The 20,476-nt window shown below is 42.9% G+C and overlaps 1 pseudogene; it reads right to left on the bottom strand.

Annotated features, from left to right (window-relative positions):
* LOC102411622 overlaps nt 1–20,476 on the bottom strand; it is a 112,403-nt pseudogene that overhangs the window by 80,702 nt on the left and 11,225 nt on the right.

Below are 20,476 nucleotides of genomic sequence, written 5' to 3'. Positions count from 1 at the left end.
AAATCCCATAAGAGTCTTCAAAATAAGAAATTTCTATCTTTTTGGCAAACTGAATGGTATAAATGTAAATTACATTTATTAAAGTCTTCAGAGAAGGTTGGAGTCTCTCTCAGCGTTTCTGATTGCACACACAGGCAGGTGGTTGTCTGTTAAGTTGTCACAAATAACTTGCCACAGGATCTGCTAAATGGAAGCAGAATCACACTCTCCCAAACTGCAAAAATATGCACTGAGGATTGGGATAAGAAAAGGGCTTTTCCAAGAGAGATAACCACTGACCTGTGGAATAAACCTCAACTTCTTAAAGCGAGGAAACAGCTTTTAACCTCTTCTGCAGAAAACTCACCTCTTTGCAGGCATCCAGCAAATTTCCTAGGTTGAATAGATCATTTCTGGAGCGAGGTAGTAGGTCTCCTGGGGAACATTTATAAAGTATAAGCCTGGTTCCCGTTCAGTGACTGCACAGTGTGTAGTGTCAGGTCGGTGGTGCGGCAGCGGTGATGGTAACAGTGGTGTGTGTGTGTGTGTGTGTGTGTGTGTGTGTGTGTATGTGTGTGAATCTGCCAGAGACACCAGAAGAGCAAGATAGTGGAATATTTACCTATAAAACTTGACTCTAAAATTTTTTAAAAAAACCTCTATTTTCTTGAATATTATTAAAACCATTTTTAGCCAGATAGTGCTGTTTCACTTTGATTTTACAGGAAATAAACTCAGCATCCCGTAGAGTGGCATGATCATGTAGTGCTATGCGATAAGAATTAACCATCTGCTGAATATCAAAGCAAGAATTGTTACTGCCCAGATCCTGAGACAGAACTTCCTGTGGAGTCAGATGATTTCAGAAGAATTTTTATGGTGAGAATTAACTCTAAATGGCCCATCTGCTGTTGCTTTCTGATCCAAATTAACACTGCCTCAGCCATAGTAATCAAATACTGGGAGTAAAAGAGATCTAAGTCTCAGCATCCACTTGACAGATGTGTGCTCTGAGTACTGCAGTTTGTGATTCTATCCTGCATAAGATGTGCTTTGTCAGTGGCTATATGTTAATGAAAGGAAAGGTATACATTGTGTGCAGATAATCTAATTTTATGCTGAGAAAATCTAAAAGAATTCACTAAAAATTTAGAATAAAGTGACAAAGTACATTAAAATCAGCATGTAAAATTGTGACGAGGAAAATGGTGCAGTCCCGGCTTAGTCCTCATTCAAAATGACAAGATGCCATCAGCCATAGCCCCAGGACAGCCTGACCTGTGAGCTCCTTGGTAAACTCTTAAGATTTGGGGGGAGAATCCATAATCAGTTCAGCTCTTTCCTTTGATAGCCCCTCATCTGCCTACTTAAGAGCACAGTGTCCGACTGACTTTTATTTTTGTTAGAAACAGGCTAATCAGTTTACCTCGAAAATGTGCAAACAAAATTCATTCTCCCAGACTGTCATCAGTTTTTTTTCTCTCCTTTCTCCTATAAATTCTGTTTTTTGCCTTCTTCCTTGACAATAGTCTACTGATTATTCCTCCTCCTATGAATACATTTGCATGCATGCAACAAACTGAACACTATTCCATAACAATAATCACTTGGAAAACACTATTTTAGAAGAGAGAACAGACTTGCGGTTGTCAAGGAGGAGTGAGGGAGGGAGAGGACTGGACTGGGAGTTTGGGGTTGGTAATTGCAAACTATTACATTTAAAATGGATAAATAACAAGGAATTAATTTATAGCTCAGGGAACTATATTCAATATCCTGTGATAAACCATAATGGAAACAAATATGAAAAGAAATATATATATGTGTATAACTGAGTTACTTTGCTGTACAGCATAAATTAGCACTACACTGTAAATCAACTATATGTCAATAAAAAGAGAGAAAGAGAGAGATCACATTGGGAAAAAGAGTCAATCAAAATTGAAACCTTCAACCTGGCATCAATTTTAACAAAAGAGAGTATCTTTTTTAAAAAAAAGTACATGTTTATGTTCTATTGCTAGGTAACAAACCACTCCAGAATGCGGTGATTTAAAATAACCACAATTTGTTCATGATTTTGTGGGTTGACAGGCACCCTGAGGGTGGTTCTTCTGCTATCTTAATTGGGGTTCCTCACGCTGTTGCAGTCAAGGGATGGCTGGGGCCAGAACATTTAAAATGGCTATTCTCCCAGGTCTGGAAAGTTGGTGAGGACAGTTGGAAACCTGGGAATTCTGTCTCTCTCTTTTGTGGCTTTCTCTATATGACTAGTTTGGGCTGTTCGTCATGACAAAACGGTCTTCAGGAGCAAGGATTTGCCAATCCTCTACTAGCAACATGCTTGCTGCTCTCTGATTGGACAAAGTCAGGACAGGCAGGGCCTATATAACCATGAATGAGAGGCACTTGAATTTGAAGGAGGGGGCACAAAAGCAAAAGTCTACCACGTTGACTATTTCTGCTCATTCTTCAGCAGGATCTCTTCTGTAGTTGCTAATTTTTTACCAAACTGTAAGTGCCTTGTTCAAGCTGGTTTTAGAAAAGGCAGAGGAACCAGAGATCAAATTGCAAACATCCGCTGGATCATGGAAAAAGCAAGAGAGTTCCAGAAAAACATCTATTTCTGCTTTATTGACTATGCCAAAGCCTTTGACTGTGTGGATCACAATAAACTGTGGAAAATTCTGAAAGAGATGGGAATACCAGACCACCTGACCTGCCTCTTGAGAAACCTATATGCAGGTCAGGAAGCAACAGTTAGAACTGGACATGGAACAACAGACTGGTTCCAAATAGGAAAAGGAGTACATCAAGGCTGTATATTGTCATCCTGCTTATTTAACTTCTATGCAGAGTACATCATGAGAAATGCTGGGCTGGAAGAAGCACAAGCTGGAATCAAGACTGCCGGGAGAAATCTCAATAACATCAGATATGCAGATGACACCAACCTTATGGCAGAAAGTGAAGAGGAACTAAAAAGCCTCTTGATGAAAGTGAAAGTGGAGAGTGAAAAAGTTGGCTTAAAGCTCAACATTCAGAAAATGAAGATCATGGCATCTGGTCCTATCACTTCTTGGGAAATAGATGGGGAAACAGTGGGAACAGTGTCAGACTTTATTTTTTGGAGCTCCAAAATCACTGCAGATGGTGACTACAGCCATGAAATTAAAAGATGCTTACTCCTTGGAAGGAAAGTTATGACCAATCTAGATAGCATATTGAAAAGCAGAGACATTACTTTGCCAACAAAGGTCCATCTAGTCAAGGCTATGGTTTGTCCTGTTGTCATGTATGGATGTGAGAGTTGGACTGTGAAGAAAGCTGAGTGCCGAAGAATTGATGCTTTTGAACTGTGGTGTTGGAGAAGACTCTTGAGAGTCCCTTGGACTGCAAGGAGATCCAACCAGTCCATTCTGAAGGAGATCAGCCCTGGGATTTCTTTGGAAGGAATGATGCTAAAGCTCAAACTCCAGTACTTTGGCCACCTCATGCAAAGAGTTGATTCATTGGAAAAGACCCTGATGCTGGGAGGGATTGGGGGCAGGAGGAGAAGGGGATGACAGAGGATGAGATGGCTGTATGGCATCACTGACTCGATGGACGTGAGTTTGAGTGAACTCCAGGAGTTGGTGATGGACAGGGAGGCCTGGGGTGCTGCGATTCATGGGGTCACAAAGAGTTGGACATGACTGAGCGACTGAACTGAACTGAATTGACTGAACTGAAGTGCCTTGGGTTATAGTCTTACGTAAGTATCCTCAGAACCTGACATAGCACCCAGTCAGTGTGTAAATACCCACTGGATGGACCAGTGATGGTGAACAGGTTGAGTGATGTACTCCAAATCCTTGCTGGGAGCGCTACAGATGGAAGCCACATGACATCAATTCCTACCCTGATTTCCCCAATACCCACACTACATCCTTCTCCTGTCAGGTGTGAGGTGTGGAAGAAACACAGGAAGAAGTGCCTTCCACTAAGCTCTGTCTGCTTTTGCCACAGATTCACAAGTCTCTGGATCATGCCTCTCCTTGCTGTTTTTAAGGAATAATAGAATCCTGCAAGCTATTTGGTCCAGAGTGGTTTTGTATAGAAAATTTTGATGAGACCAGTTAAGAATTTTAACATTAGCCTTGAAATTCATGGGTATAAGTGAGGGGTTAGAAAAGGGAGGCACAGGGCAGGTGGTACTGGCCAGGCTGAGAGGACCAAGCATGCTACAGTGTGATCACTGGCAGATGAAATGCTTTACAAGATGTGATTGTACTTAGAAGAAGCCTGGTAAGTCCAGCCAAGGGAACACTCTTGAAGTATGTTATTCGATCCTTTTGAAAGGTTGCTATGGTTTCGTTAGAAGGATGAACAGGCGTCAGGAACCCAGGTTTCAGTGTCAGTTCTGAAGTGTCCTTATTTGCCCTTGGGGTGTGGGTTGTCATTTTCTTTCTCAGGGCCAATGAGACAAGCAGGTCTGGCTGTGTCAGGAGGTCCACCCTATGCTCTTGTGCTTAGGGGCCAGGGAGACATCTGGAGTGCTGGAGTGAGGTGGTGGCTGTCCTGACTGCAACCAGACCACCTCTGCTTTCCCTCTCTTATATGTTCTTACATGTTCCGCATAATAGGTTGGAACAAAAGGTTCTATTACTGAAAAGCATTATTTTTTAAAAAAAATTTCTTTATCTCTGAAATTGTGAGATTCTTGTCAAAATCCACAGACCACTTCAAATGATCAATTTATAGTTTTATGTTACTTTTCTTTCTGGAAGTTGAAAAACTATGTAAAGAAATTATGTTAGAAAAGCAATCGAGTTTATTTTGATATCTATGCCAATGGTTAGATGGGTGCTAACCCAACTTCTGGTCTCAAAAATGAAAAATCAGTTTGCAAACAACCCTTTAAAAACCTGTGACAGTTTCTTTCCAAATGACCCCTAATTTCAGAGCCTTTGGAGTCTGAGGACTAAATATACAATTTGGTGTTTTGTATACTCACATATTCTCCACTTCCCAACATTTTGGTTCCCTGGTCTTATTACAGAGAAGATTTTTGGTGCTTAGAGGGCAGTCTTCAGAAGTATATGTCATTTGCTAATTGTCAGGGTTCTCTCTTGGCTGTTGTTTTGGACATGCTTTTATTTAGTGAGTTAACACTGAGCAAGAACCCACTATATAGGTTCTAGGTACTGGGGATACAGTGGAATATGAGACAGAGTCCCCACCCTCACATCAGCAGGAGAGGAAGACAATGAACGCATAAGCGAATAAACAAGGTACTTTCAGATAGTGGCAAGTGCTATAAAGGAAATGTAGCAAAATAAAAGGAAGGAGATTTAGAATCATAGGACTGTAGAGTGATCAGGATGGCTCTCTGAAGAGGTGTTATTTTTTTAGCAGAAATATGAGAATGAATGAGACATTTAAAGAGCTGGGGGGCATAGGAAGGGCCTGCTGGTGGGGATGAGGTGGGAGGAGAATGTTCCACAAAGAGAAAACAACAGGTGCAAAGCCTGGGGAGAGAACAGAGCTTTATGTTTTTTGAAGGACAGAAAGAGGGCTGAGATGACTGGAGATGATTGAAGAAGAAACAGAATGGTGGAAGATGAAGTCAGAGATCAGTAGGGACTTGAAGGACATGGAAAGAGATCTGGATTTTATTCCAAGTCCAGTGAAATTGACAGGTTTGAAGCCAGGGCATGAAATGATCCATTTTTAAAAGCTTGCTTGGTTGCTGGGTGATCAATGATTCTCTCTCTATCATTGACCTATTTTATCTTTTTAACAGCATGCATCGTAATCTGAAATTTATGTATTTACTTGTTTATTATCTGTCTCCTCTTCCTCCACACCAATGAAAGTAAACTCTTAATGTGATGACTTTGCCCATTTAGTTCACTGCTGCTCACCCGTGTCTAAATAGTGCCTTGGTTGTAGTGAACTCTAAGAGCTGCTTGTTGCCTGAATGAGTGAATATACTTGTTCATTTAGATAACTGAGCTTGAGAGGACTATCTGTGGTACATGAGTGGCAAAGTAGGAAACAATATTTGCTGGTCTTTTCTAGTTGTTCATGGGGGCAATGATCCCTGAACACTGCTCACCACTCCCACAGTGTGTACAGGTGCAAGTGATGACAATGAACTTGAAGTATATTCTTCCAGTGCAGGAACATATGTGATGTGTGTGTGTGTGTGTTCTCGCACCACTCAAAGTGTGGTGAAGCAGGGGGAGAGCAGGCATTTGAAGCTTGGGACCAAATTCCTCTCCTGGCTCTTGCCAGCTATGAGATTTTGAGTAAATTGTTTTAAAACCACCACCATCCTACCAGGGGAAGGATAGGGGCAAGGATATTTAGGCAGTTTGGGATGGACATGTACACACTGCTGTACTTAAAATGGATAACCAACAAGAACCTACTGTATAGCACAGGAAACTCTGCTCAATGTTATGTGCCAGCTGGATGGAAGGGGAGTTTGTAGGAGAATGGATACATGTGTATCTATGGCTGAGTCCTTTTGCTGTTCAGCTGAAACTATCATAACATTGTTAATGGGCTATACCCCAATACAAAGTTAAAAGTTAAAAAAAAAAACCACCACCACCACCCTAATCTCATGTCTTTCTCCAGTGTTTCCATGGGGCAGTTACCTTGTTCTGTGCATAGTAAATAAATGAATCAGAAACTCAGATAAATGCTTCTTCCCTTCCCAGTGTGAGATGAAAAGGGCTTGCTGCCAGGAGGAAGAGGTTACAGATCAATTACAGATATGGCTACAGCTGGGAGACGGTGCACCAGCTAATATTCCCAGCTTCATGCTCCCCACCACACCTTGAGCCACTGCACCCCATCAACCAGGGCGCCTAGAAAGGGTGACCCAGAGCCACAGAACTCGAAAGTTCTGCTTCTTCAAACACTAGTATCAGGGAGCATCATGATGACATGAGCTTACTGTCTACGAGGCGCTGTTGTAAGCGTCGCTGTTTTCAATGACTTCAATCATTCCTCATTAGAAGCCTACTTCACTGTACAGGTGAGAGAGCTGAGCTAGAGGGCTGGGGTCACACACTCACGGTGGCACACGGGCAGTCAATGGCAGAGCTGGGTTTTTGAATCCGACCAGTTTGGTTCCACAGCCTGATTTGTCACCACTTTGTGCTCGCTTCTCTGCCCAGGGCATGAGAGGTTGTCTGAAAACCTGAAGATGAAAAGTCTGTAACCCGTGTCTGTGGTCTCAGTCAGTGTGTGGCACCCCTGTACCCCTACCAAACCCACCGCGGGACCAAGCTTCTAGTCAAGTTCACCAAGAGAGGCTTCTTTCGACATTATTCTCTGTGTCCAGTAGCCCACTGGCTGCAGAATGGCCCCCACATGAGACAGACACACTGCTTATACAGTCCTCTTCTAGGTACCGGGAAGGGCATCTGGATTTTACGACCGCTGTACGGGTTTTCTTTCCCCTGCGCCTGCCACTTCCTCCACGACGGCGTGGGCAGCGTCCCCGAGCACCTTTGCTGCCATCATAAACCAGCTTTCGGTTAGTTACGGTCTTATTTCACTTCCTCTCTGACTGCCCCCACAGAGCGGTCGCACAGAGTAGGTTCTCAGTGCTCCCTCAATGACTAGGAAATAAAGGGAAATTTTCAGACGATGAAGAGCCATGATAGCAATGGAGCCCCTGCCTTCTGTACGCCCGGGAGCTACGCCAGGCGAAGCGCTGACGTTGCGGCTTTGGAACAGAGAGCCGTTTTAAAGTGCAACGGCAAATTTAAACATTAAAGCATGAGGAATATTTTCATGACTGCAGCTTGCCAAATGGAACTGAAGCAGATTTTGATATAAAAATTGACAGGAAGCAAAAGTGGAATGAATAAAAATAGAAAAGAAATTACCAAGCTCTGAAAGGAAGTACACAAGATGAAAATGGAATGAAATCTACCTTGACTGGATGATATTATATAAAAATGAATAAATTGACAGTAAATTAACATGTAGCACATCTACAATCTGTCTTTAGGGGATAACAAAAGATATTTTTATTATCTCAATGCAGAATTTTGGTTGATTTCTTTTTTCATTGGCTCCTGAAATGAGAGGTTTAGTTTTATATAGAACTAAGTGTTATGCTTTGCCCAACTGCTTGGGGCCCACAAGAGTCTGGAGTCTGCTCTGTGTTTCTTTCTAAATCTCCCTAGATGCAACTATTTTCTTGGATGGAATTTTCTGTGAAGCTAAGAGTAATTACTTAGGGATTGGAGTGTGTTTGTGTGTGTTTAGTTTGGGATTGTGGGAGATGGAACATTCTAGAACCAAAATTTTCTGACATCTGATATGACCAGTGCAGAGCCCAATTAGAAAACAAAAGACCCAGCCCCTTCCCTGAAGCTTGTAGCAGCTTCTCTTGGGCAAATCACCTAATCTCTGGGTCTCAGCTTCACTAATTATAAGATGGATATGCTAATTCCTACTTTTCCTATCTCATTTATGAAGATTATGATAACGGACGTGAAAGTACTTTGAAAAGTCCTGATCTGATGTTAAATGTAGAAAATTATTGTTATAATTTTTCTAAGTAATAAAATTATTATGTGTGTAATTTTAAGGTTGAAAAGATTTATTTTGAAGAGTAGAAGAATTGCAGTATGTAGTTCCTTCTATTTATGTAGTTCCTTCTATTCATGTAGTATCTTGTAATTTTGAAAGTCTACAGTCTACACTCACTTACTGGATTCAGCTAGTAATTCATGAGGACAGGCAACTCTTTGGAAGATGGAGAAAGTCCAACTTAACTGCACCAGGCCTCTCAGCTCTTGAATATGGAGCCAAGCACTAGAACCCATGTGATTCCACAGCTGATCCAAACAGCCACCATGCTGCTGCTGCTGCCATTCTTCACAGCTCTGTGTGTGTAAATAATGTTTTCTAATTAATAAAAGGATTTTTAAAAAGCAGAGTTTTGGTTTCATGCTTTCCTCTTCAATTCTCTCTCTTATGGATATAATGTGTCCTTTTTTGGACACTTGGTGGCATTTAGTCAATAATAGGTAATATACTAGTCCCCATGCTGGATGTTGGGGAGACCTGGCAAAGTGGTCATTGCTTTGGTCTTCAGGAAACTTCTGGTCCAGAGAGGAAGACAGACACATGCAAGTACCTCATGTGATAAATGTTATGACTGAGGTAAAACGAGTTCTGTGGGAGCACCCATGAGGTCAGAGGAGGCCTCCAGAAAGAAGTGGTGTTGCAGGTGAGACCTGAGGAACTGGGAGTTAGGCAGGTCAACGAGGAAGAGGCTCAGGCAGAGGCGATGGCTGTTTCAAAAGCCTACAAGAAAAAGCAAGATTTTTTGGGAGACAAAGTATTTCGGAAAGCCTGAAGCACAGAGTATGGTGGAATTAAGGAGTGGTGAGGAACAAGAGGCGTGGAGCTACTGTAGGGAGTGAAGCTGAGATAGGGGTTTTGACTTTAGGATCTTGATCAGTTTCATCAGGAGAATGACAGATTATTCTGATAGTGTGTAGAAGATGGTACAGACAAGATTGGGTGAGCAAACAAGAAGACCAGCCCTCCAGGCAAGAAAGGGTCTCGGGACCAGGGTCTAGGCTGCCTGCAGAGTGCTTCGGGGAGCAGAGTTGGTGTTCAAGGATGTGGAAGATTCTGGTCCTATACCTAAAGGATCAAGGACGGTTTGTCCTAACATGGATAACTTTAAGTGGATATGCGTGAAATGCAGGCAGGCAGGTGGGTGGGTGGGGTTAGGCTGTGGATCTCAGGGTGACTGGCTCTGGACTGGACTTAAGAGGGTGTTTGGTCTTTGGGGATGGGTACTGATAAGGACAAGGCACAGCCCTGGCCCCAGGGTTTCTTTAAATAGAAACCAGACCAGGAGGGGAAGAAGAGGGACCAAGGCAGAAACCTAACTGTAAGAACTGGAGCCTCAGGGGAGGACTGGACTCAGCTGGGTCATCAGAGCGAGTGTTCAGAGTCAGAGCATTTGAAGATCGTCATCAGTCATGAGCTCATGGTGGAGGGGTGTGGTCTGGGCATAGGAAGACAGCAGGCACGAATGAACAGAACTGGGACCCAAGGATGGAGGTGGACAGAGGTGACCACACTCAGGGTGTTCAGGTCTGGAACACATTAGGAATTCTAAATGCTTGCCTCTCCCACATCTACATTCAAAATGCAACAATATTAAACCTTATAATGGGACTTCCCAGGTGGCACTAGTGGTAAAGAACCCACCTGCCAGTGTAGGAGACATAAGAGACACAGGGTCAATCCCTGGATTAGGAAGATCCCCTGGAGGAGGGCTTGGCAACCCACTCCAGTTTTATTGCCCAGAGAATCCCATGAACAGATGAGCCTGGTGGGCTACAGTCCATGGAGTCGCAGAGTCAGACACTACTGAAGCGACTTAGCAAGCACACGCACAAGGCTATTTGACTATCTCTGGACCCACTCTTTCCATTTTAGACAATCAGGCAAAAAAAGATGACATATGGAGAAACACAGTGGCTCTGCTCGGGTCTTTTAGGGAAAAAGGAATGTCTGATTCAGTGGAAGTCTCAGGATAATTTTGTCAGGCTTAGCTGAGGGTCTGACACTGTTTCCACTGTTTCCCCATCTATTTCCCACGAGGTGATGGGACCGGATGCCATGATCTTCATTTTCTGAATATTGAGCTTTGGGGAGGCCTAGCGTGCTGCGATTCATGGGGTCCCAAAGAGTCAGACACGACTGAGCGACTGAACTGAACTGAACTAGCTGAGGGTTGGGTTCTGTTACATATGTAGTGACTTCTACCTCAGATTGTCTTTGTCCCGTTTTCATAACATTCCTCAAGTTTCAGACATTCTTATAATGCTCCAAAGTATGACAGTGATTGATTCCTATTTTTCTTTTTGTTGAACTAAAAGCATGAGTGATTTTGTATCATGGTAGGAAAGATTCATTCACTGTTGAAAGAGGATGTGTTTTGAATCTCCTTGGGCTCCAGGGATTAAATCACATGTTTTCAACAAACAGATACTTTGATGTTTCTAACGATTTGCAAACATTCTCAGTCCAGAAATAATTGTTTATCTTTCCCAAAGGTCTAGATAGCACTTCTATTGAAACTTTTTACTGAAGTTACAGCATGTGTCCAGAAATGAGCACCGGTGCTAAGCACGTAGCTTGATGAATTTTCATGAAGGGAACATATTTGTATTCAGATCAAGAAGCAAAATAAAGACTTCTCTGGTGGTCCAGGGGTTAAGACTCTGCACCTCCAATGCAGGAGGCGCAGTCTTGATCCCTGGTTGTGGAACTAAGATCCCACCTGCCGTGTGGTATGGCCAGAAAAAAAAAAAAAAAGGAAACAAAATCAGTGGCTCACCAGAAGTCCCCTGGAAACCCCTTCCAGTCACTCCCTGCCCCTCCCTCCCATCACCACCATGATGGTAGCAGCTTTGCCTGGTTTTTGAACTTCACATGAGTGGAGGCGCACAGTATGTACTCTTTGGGTGTTTGGACTCCTGTTCAGCAATGTATTTGCTAAGATAAAGATGTAGACCCGATAGCAGGAGGTGGAGAAAAAAGAGGCAAAGGTATTCTGTTCTGAAGGCTGGTAGACCAGGGAGCCAGGGAGCCAGGGAGCCAGGGACCCAGTGTCTTCCAGGGCAGAAAGAAAGACTAGAAGAAGTCCTAGATTTCCGTCTCAGTGAAGTTCCATGTGCTTTTCTTCCTGAACTAGATTTCCCACCCCACTGCCTCCCTCAGTGCCATTTTGATTATATCTGGAGGTCCACCTGACAGGACTTTAAAAAAAAAGTTAATTAGTTGGATCTTTGTTGCTTCCCAAGGGCTTTCTCTAGTTACAGTGAGCAGGACAGGACTTTTATTTATTTATTCATTTTATATTTGGCTGCGCTGGGTCCCTGTTGCTGCCTGTGGGCTTTCTCTGGTTGCGGTCAGCAGGACAGGACTTTTATTTACTTATTCATTTTATATTTGGCTGCGCTGGGTCCCTGTTGCTGCCTGTGGGCTTTCTCTGGTTGCGGTCAGCAGGACAGGACTTTTATTTACTTATTCATTTTATATTTGCTTGCGCTGGGTCCCTGTTGCTGCCTGTGGGCTTTCTCTGGTTGCGGTGAGCGGGGCTACTCTACTCTCCCTTGCCGCGCTCAAGCTCCACAGTGCAGTGGCTTCTCTGGTAGCAGAGCACGGGCTCAGTTGTTGTGGTGATCAGCCTTAGTTGCTTCGTGGCATGTGGAATCTTCCCAGACCAGGGATCGAACCCACGCCCCCTGCATTGGCAGGCAGAGTCTTGTCCATTGTACCACCAGGGAAGTCCCCTGACAGGACTTCTTGAAGGAATGGTTGCAGATGTGGAGAGAAACAGAACGGAAACAAGATTGATCCTTTAGGTCTTTGCTTGCAAACTGGGCTGCTGCTATGTCCTGAGATGGAAGAAAATGGGGAGAAACAAGCATGGAGGCAGTATGAATCAGCTGTTTGGTTTTGGATAAGTTTTGAGATGCTTCTTAAAACAAAACCCAGATGGATCTGGAGCTCTAGGGAGCAGTCAGAGCTTGTGTTACAGATTTAAGAATAATTCGTGTGTAGATGATTTAACTCTGGGGGTGGGGGGGCACATAGTAAGATATCGAAGATGAAGTGAAGAGCAACATGGGGCCTCAGATAACATCCCTTTTTTGTTCTTCACCACCTACCTCCTCAACCTGTGCTTGCCTTGTGCTGTGCAGCCACGCAGCCTCTGGCCCCAATCCTCCTCTTTTATCCTGCCTCTCCAGTCCCCCTTCTTCCCACTCCTTCCCTTGTTTGGTATCCCCAAAAGCCCAAATAATTGGAGAAGGGGCCATTGTCCTAGGAAAGGGAGAAGGTGGGAGGCAGGGCTGGCTGTTGGACAGAAAGACTTACCAATTAGCACTAGTACTAGGACACAACCTCATAATTTTTGGACCATCAAATTTTTGTTTTGGTTCTTCATACGCATGAGTTGTTCCTGGGGTTTTCTGGAAAACAGGAAATTTCCCTCTGTGTTCCAAGAGAGTTTCACTATAGTGTAAACCAAATGGTTTAACAAAGCCTATTTATTGGACAAATTTTCTCCTCACCAAAGGACTAAATTGCTTATCTATATATTTATTCCAATAATTAACAATTGAGCTGTGATAGGGCAAGCGTGTACTGTGCCTGTGTGTGTGTTTAACTCAAAGAGTCAGAAGGAGACTCCTACATTGTGTGAGCAATGGTATTTAGGAGCAGAAAAAGAGTCATTTCAGATTAAACTCCCTCTTTATTGTTCAAGAGTTGGCAGCCTGGCTGGTGAGGACTTGTTTTTCAACCAGGGCTAACATGCTGGAATGAGGCCCTGGCAATTCCTGGTGACTAAACTGAAGGACAAACATGTGCCTTCCCCCTCAGATATTTTTGGCAATTAATTCACTTATATCCACCCTAACAGATGTAGCCCTTGGGGGAAAAAAAATAACTCTTTCTTCATGCCTAGATTCCTCTTCTTCTCTTAGTTAAACCATAAAGAAAATAAAGGATGAAATGAAATATGCATCATTGCCTTAAGAAGAAACAGAAATGCAAAGGAAATGGCACAGTCTTCAGATTGACAGGCTCCCTGGGAGCCGCATCTTGGCGGGCTTCCAGCTTACTGGTCTGCTTCCTTCCACACCCCCTCCTCTCTTCTTTTACAATCTCTTTGTTACCCTAACTTGAGTCCCTGGGCTCTTTCCCATCTCTGCCTGGTTGACTGTTTCTCATTCTCTTGTAAAACTAGGATTTACACATTTCCTCTGTACATTTCTGCAAAACAATATCACATTAAAAAAGCAGAGGAAGAAATTACATATTCTACTAGCAAAATAACTGATTGACAAGTTGAAGAGAGCCTAAACAAGTTGATTCCTGAAAAATAAGACATGGATAATATGGTTGCCTTTCTTTTAGGAAATGTGCATGTGTGGTTTTTAGCCTTTAGGACTCTTTGGAGACCAAAAGGCATGCAGCTGCTGCTGCTAAGTCGCTTCAGTCGTGTCCGACTCTGTGCGACCCCATAGATGGCAGCCCACCAGGCTCCGCAGTCCCTGGGATTCTCCAGGCAAGAACACTGGAGTGGGTTGCCATTTCCTTCTCCAATGCCTGAAAGTGGAAAGTGAAAGTGAAGTTGCTCAGTCGTGACCGACCCTCAGCGACCCCATGGACTGCAGCCTTCCAGGCTCCTCCGTCCATGGCATTTTCCAGGCAAGAGTACTGGAGTGGGGTGCCATTGCCTTCTCCAACCAAAAGGCATAGGATAGGCTTAAAGAGGATAAATTACCGATGGGGATCAAGTGCTACTCCCTACCATGACTGATCTCGTGTGCTTCTAGAAAAGGCAAATTCCCTAAAATATGTCTCCTATTTGTTCTGCTGCAGTCACTGTTTCTACTTGAGAACAATATTAGGAATGTCTTATATTTTATTGTTGTTGTGGATCCTACTGTTGTAAATATATTATTCAGCTACATCTGCCTGTGTGTGCTAAGACCCTAAGTGGTACCCAATTCTTTGCAACCCTTTGGATTGTGGCCCACCAAGCTCCTCTGTCCATGGCAAGAACACTAGTGTGGGTTGCCATGCCCTCCTCCAGGGAATCTTTCCGACCCTGGGATTGAATTTAGGCCCCTTACGTCTCCTGCAGCTGGGTTCTTTGCCACCAGCGCCACCTGGGAAGCCCACATCGGCCTGGCTGTTTGCTGTTTGTGAAGTATCTGCCTTCTGTGCCAGGCACTGAGCTACAAGGAGGTGTGCACTCTCTCTCCTGGTTCTCACAACAGCTCTGTGAGGGGGCATTATTACGTCCATTTAACTGATGAGGCCATTGAGCCTCAGAGGAAAGTTGTCTAAGTCAGACCTCTTGCTTGTGGTGGGACTAGGAGTTCTGACTCCTTATTCAGGCCCTCCTCCCATTCCAACCTAGTCAGGGGTTGACTGTTTTAGAGGTGTTAACAGCATTTGCTAAAACACAGATATGTGATTGCCAGGAGAGCCCTCACTTTACCCTGAGAATTTAAGACATTTTATGGTGGGATTTTTCTGGCATGATTTTCTACAGTCATTACATATATCACTTTTCCAGATGGAAAAGTGAAGAAATGTGATATATGTGATGTTATAATCCTGTATAGGGGCGGGAGGGAGGCAGGTGCTCTGCAATGCTTCTCTCCAGGGTATTTGCATTTTAAGAAGGGATCCCCGTTCTTACCAGGATTTTTCAGACTAGAACCAGCAGGTGGGGTTGTATTTCTTCTGATAGCAGCGCCACTGAAATTGTGTGTTCCACCTATGTGTGAAGCTGAAGCTAGTCAGGAGACCTAAGTTTGAACCACTGGCCTATCTCTGTCAGTGAGGCTTTGGGGATGTCAGTTAATCTCATAGATCTTCTGGGGCTAGACATGGTGTGTTTGCCTTATGAGACTGCTGGGAAGGTAACAGGAGCTATCATAAGAGAAGAGGGGAAAATCTATAGAGCTAAACTTTGCAAGGGTGAGTGTGCAAATTGAGTGCTTTTTATAATGCTCACCATATCTAAGTTAGCACTATTATCTGATGCATATTCTGGCTGGTGAGCTGGTGTAGCTAGGCATGGCTGGAGATGGAAAATAGGATGGAGAGGCTAGTGTACAGTGGCCCTTAATTGAGATAATTTTGTAGTATATTTGGTGACTTCTTAGGACAACATTGGATTTCCCAGGTGGTGCTAGTGGTAAAGAACACACTTGCAAATGCAGGAGACCCAGGTTTGACCCCTGGGTCTGGAAGATCTTGCCCGGAGAATTCCATGGACAGAGGAGCCTGGTGGGCTATAGTCCAAAGGGTCGAAAACAGTCAGACATGATTGAGTGACTAACACTTAATACACTTAAGACAACATTAATCCAACATTAACAGCCTCTGTACAAATGTCTTCTCATGGGTTCCAAGTGGATTTACAGGAGCTGGGAAAGGGACTGGGCAGGCGGGCAGGGAGGGTCTCATAAATGGTCTCATAAAGGTCCAGGCAGGCTTTTCTGGTCTTCTTCCTTGCGAACACGAGCACCATGCTAGGTGGTCCACAGGCTGCCTGTAAAAACCTTGGCATCAATGAGACAAAGAGCCCTTTGGGGGAGTCAGTAACACCCTGTGTTAGTATGCTGTTGCTGCTCTAACAAATTACAGCAAATTTAGTAGCTTAAAACAACACACATTTATTCTCTTACAATTCTGGCAGGCGGAAGTCCTAATATGGTTTCACTGGGCTAAAGTCAAGGTGAAGGAAACGGAGGCTGGCTCTTTCTGGAAACTGATTCCTTCCTTGGCTTCCTTCCTTCCTTCTGGTTCCTTCCTTGGCTTGTGGCTTCTTCTCCATCTTCAGAGTGCATCCCTCCAATCTGTGCTCCTGTCATTACATCAGCTTCTCCTTTGACTCTGACTTTCCTGCACCCTCCTTATAAAGATAATTGTGAGGACATTGTCCATTCAGATCATCCAGGACAATCTCCCCTTCTCAAGGTTCTTAATTGAATCCTCTCTGTAGAGTCCTTTTTGCCATGCAAGGAAACAGTCAGAGGTTCTGGGGAACAGGACTTGGACATATTTGGAATTACGTTTCACTCTTCAGCCCACCACATATATACCATTTAATCGCTACCAGAGAAAGAGCTGATTGTGGATTAAGAAGAGAATGGAGTATCCAAGACATTTATACTAAGTTGGCTTGAGATCAGTTCACTGCATTTCAATTTCCTAGCGACCATTTTGTCTAACTTTTGAATTTTACTAATATTTTAAAAGTTGATGCCTCTAATGATTTGCTTGTCATCTGTCTACTTTTCAGTGCTTAGTATTCTTTGTCAATTCTTCAAATGGTATGTCAGCCTTAATTTTGAGCTTCCAGCAATTAAAACTTAATTATAGTACATTAAGTCAAATTAGATTAAAATGGTAAAGGCTTAAGATAAATGGATGAAGTGTTAACTGGGGATTTTTAGGAAGAAACAGTTGAGCTTATATTTAAAGATTTAAATATAAAAGAACCTGAGACAAAAATTAGGAGCTGTCCAAATTATCCCGTAAGAAATGATGACATTTTATATTCCTAACAAGAACCAATTGAGATAAAAATAAACCAAGGCAGCAGAAGGAAAGTGAGGATGTCCAGAAGATTGTGTCATAATGGTTCCTGTGACCAATGCCTCAACTTTGATATTCACTGACTATAAACACAAAATTATTGTGAAAGTATTTTGTTTTAAGGGCTTTAAAACATTCTAAAATGCTAAAAAGATTGATAAATCAAGAAACAGACTGGAAGCGACAGGAATAATCATATCATACAGTAAGTTTACATTATTGTTAGAAAAGTTGGATTGGCAAAGTACTTGAGAAATCGGTAGAACAATCACGAACTTAAATACTTAAATATTGGTAAAACAAAACCAGCATGAAATAACTAAAAAATTTTTGGAGAAGGCAAGCACTGATATGCTGGTTATGGAATGATTTCTGAATTTTTAATAGTCTAAGGACATTAAAGGATTTCTTTAACTGCTTCTAGGAAGATAAAGTGAAATGTTGTTAGTGAAAACTACAGAAATCCTCCCAAACTACTATACTAAAATGGTTCCATTGGAGACAAATTACTATAAGTTTATAAATAATTAAGAGAAACAAGTTTGAGACTTCCCTGGTGGTCCAGTGGTTAAGACTTTCCCTTCTAATGCAGGGGGCGCTGTTTTGATCCCTGATCAGGGAAATAAGATCCCACATGTGGTGAAGCCAAAATAAATAAATAAATAAAATTTTAAAAGAGAAGCAAGTTTTTTAGTAAAATAGTAAATTTGGTGAACCGTTGATTTGACAAATTGTTTTTTGGCAAACTAACCTGTTGTATTATTATTATTTTATTTAATTTATTTTGGTTGCACTGGGTCTTTGTTGGCTGCACATGAACTTTCTCTAGTTGTGGCGAGCAGCAGCTACTCTGTAGTTGTGGTTCATGAGCTTCTCATTGTGTAGCTTCTCTTGTTGCTGAGCACGGGTTGTGGGCAAGCACGTGTCAGATGCAACATGCGGGCTCTATAGTTGTGGCACATGGGTTTAGTTGCCCTGTGATATGTGGAGTCTTAGTAGACCAGGGATCAAACCTGTGCCCCCTGCATTGGCAGGTAGATTCTTAACCACTGGACCACCAGGGGCAGTCCAAACTGAGCTTATAGTTCTTTAAGCTTCAGGAAGCTGCCCTGCTAAACAGTATCTTGGAGAGGGGACTTTCTAGTGGGTGTGCCAGCTCGCCCAGTGGAACTGTGGGGAAGGCCAGGACTGCTGCTGGTGAGTGTGAGTGGTCTAGGGGCTTTCTCACTGTGAAGGTTTGGTCCTGTCCTACCAGGAAACGTCTCCCTTCGTGGAACCCAGTCCCTCCCAGCCATGCTTCTAGCACATTCCTAACCTTTCGTTGCACTTGTGCTTTACACGTTTGTATCCTTCAACTAAACCTTAAAGCTCTTGGACAAGGGTGATGCCTTTTCCAACATTTTCTTTCTAGCCCTGAACCTGTTGTCTAGCATATTATGCTTAAAGAGTGATGTAGAATGAATGGATAGATGTGGGAAAGATTCTTTATTTTAATAAATGTGTTATTTCTCAGATGCCTTCCTTCTGGACTCCCTGTCCCTGTACTTTCCTCTCCTGTGGTGAATATCACCCCTGAGTCCTTGTCCACCTCCTCCTCATGAAAGCAGGGCAGGTTTCTCCTCATCTGTGCATCCCCAACCCAGGAGAAGGAAATGGCAACCCACTCCAGTGTTCTTGCCTGGAGAATCCCAGGGACAGAGGAGCCTAGTGGGCTGCCGTCTATGGGGTTGCAGAGTCGGACATGACTGAAGCGACTTAGCAGCAGCAGCAGCAACAGCAACAGCACATACTAATCTAATTATTTAATGATCTGAAGTGAGCCCCCAAGTTTAGAGCGAAATTCTCTGTGTGTGGTATTTCCAGCATGACATTCCAGACTCCTGTGTAATGTCAAGATCTTCAAGTGAGTTCATTCGATTCATCTTAGCTTATTTTTTCACTGTCTTCTGGCTGAAAAATGAAAGTGTTGGTCATTCAGTGGTGTATGAGTCTTTGTGACCCCATGGACTGTAGCCCTCGCCAGACTCCTCTGTCCATGAGTGCATTGCCATTCCCTTCTCCAGAGGAACCTTCTCAACCCAGGGTCTGAACCCAGAGTCTCCTGCATTGCAGATTCTTTATCACCTGAAGACAAGCCCCTTTTGGCTGAGAAGCAAGCAATTTATTCAACAGCTTCTTCAGAACCTACTTCGTGCTGTAATTCTAACCAATGGGCTACAGTTGTGGACAAAGGAGACAAGCTATTTCCTAAGTGTTATATATCAGTAATTCCTTTTCTGTTTCCTTTCTAAGAGGAACATTATTGGAAACAACTGTTCCTACATTTTTCACTCCTACCACCTTTGTAATTTGAGTAAGATTTCCCAGACTATCTTTCATATTTATCACTGAAATAAACACATTTTTAATTGCTTGGATCATCCATGAGTATCTGGAAATAATTCATCACCGCTTCACATGTTTTCTCATTTCTCTTTTCACAGAAACAAATTATTCATATTAAAAGTGTTGGTCTCACCCTTCCCTTTAGCATTTTTCATTTAATACTTGAAAACCCTGTATTTGTTTTTGTAGTGATGAAGGGGGCATGATTTTGTCATGAAAGAGTCTAAAAAAAGCAGATGATGTAAAACCCAAATTGCATTTGGATGAATCAAGATGATGACTTCAGGTTTCTATAAATATTTCCTGAATATTTTCCCAAAGGTCTTTCTATAAATCCTTCATGTTCCTGTAGAGGGTTATGAATAGTTTAATTATGGCACTTCATGCACAGCTGTTTTTATTGACTTGTTTTTCTTCTTCACGAGACTGCAAGGATCTTACCTACCTGTGCGTCCCTAGTGCCCAGTGTTCTGAAAGTGCTCAGTGTCACTGTAGAGAAGGAATGATTTCACGGCTGTATTTTCATCTCTTTTTAAAATAATGATACTAACAGCTATTGTGTACTGGCTGTGTTCTATGAACCAGACATTAAGCTAGCCTCACTTCATGCATTATTTCACTGAATCCTCACTGCAGCTCTATCTATGGTGCAGATCTTATTATCCCCCATCCCATTCCACCAGAGAGGAAACTATCAGAGAGTTAGAGAGGTTAATTAGCTTTCCCAAGATAACACAACGATAAGGACAGAGTGTGGCACAAACCCATGTCTGATGAGCCAAGAAGCTCATATTTCCCCCTTCCACTATACATCTACGGTGTGTTAGTTAACCATAATTTGAAACTTTTTAAAAAGACTGCCTCTAGTGCTACTCTTTGTATATAAGACACAGCTGGCTGCACATACCATGGGTATAATATCTAGCAAGTGGCCTAGAAACAA

This window comes from Bubalus bubalis, chromosome 4, assembly GCF_019923935.1.
Source record: "Bubalus bubalis isolate 160015118507 breed Murrah chromosome 4, NDDB_SH_1, whole genome shotgun sequence".
NCBI lineage: Eukaryota > Metazoa > Chordata > Mammalia > Artiodactyla > Bovidae > Bubalus > Bubalus bubalis.
Note: the sequence above shows the minus strand (reverse complement) of the source record. Positions and strands in the feature narration are given on the sequence as shown.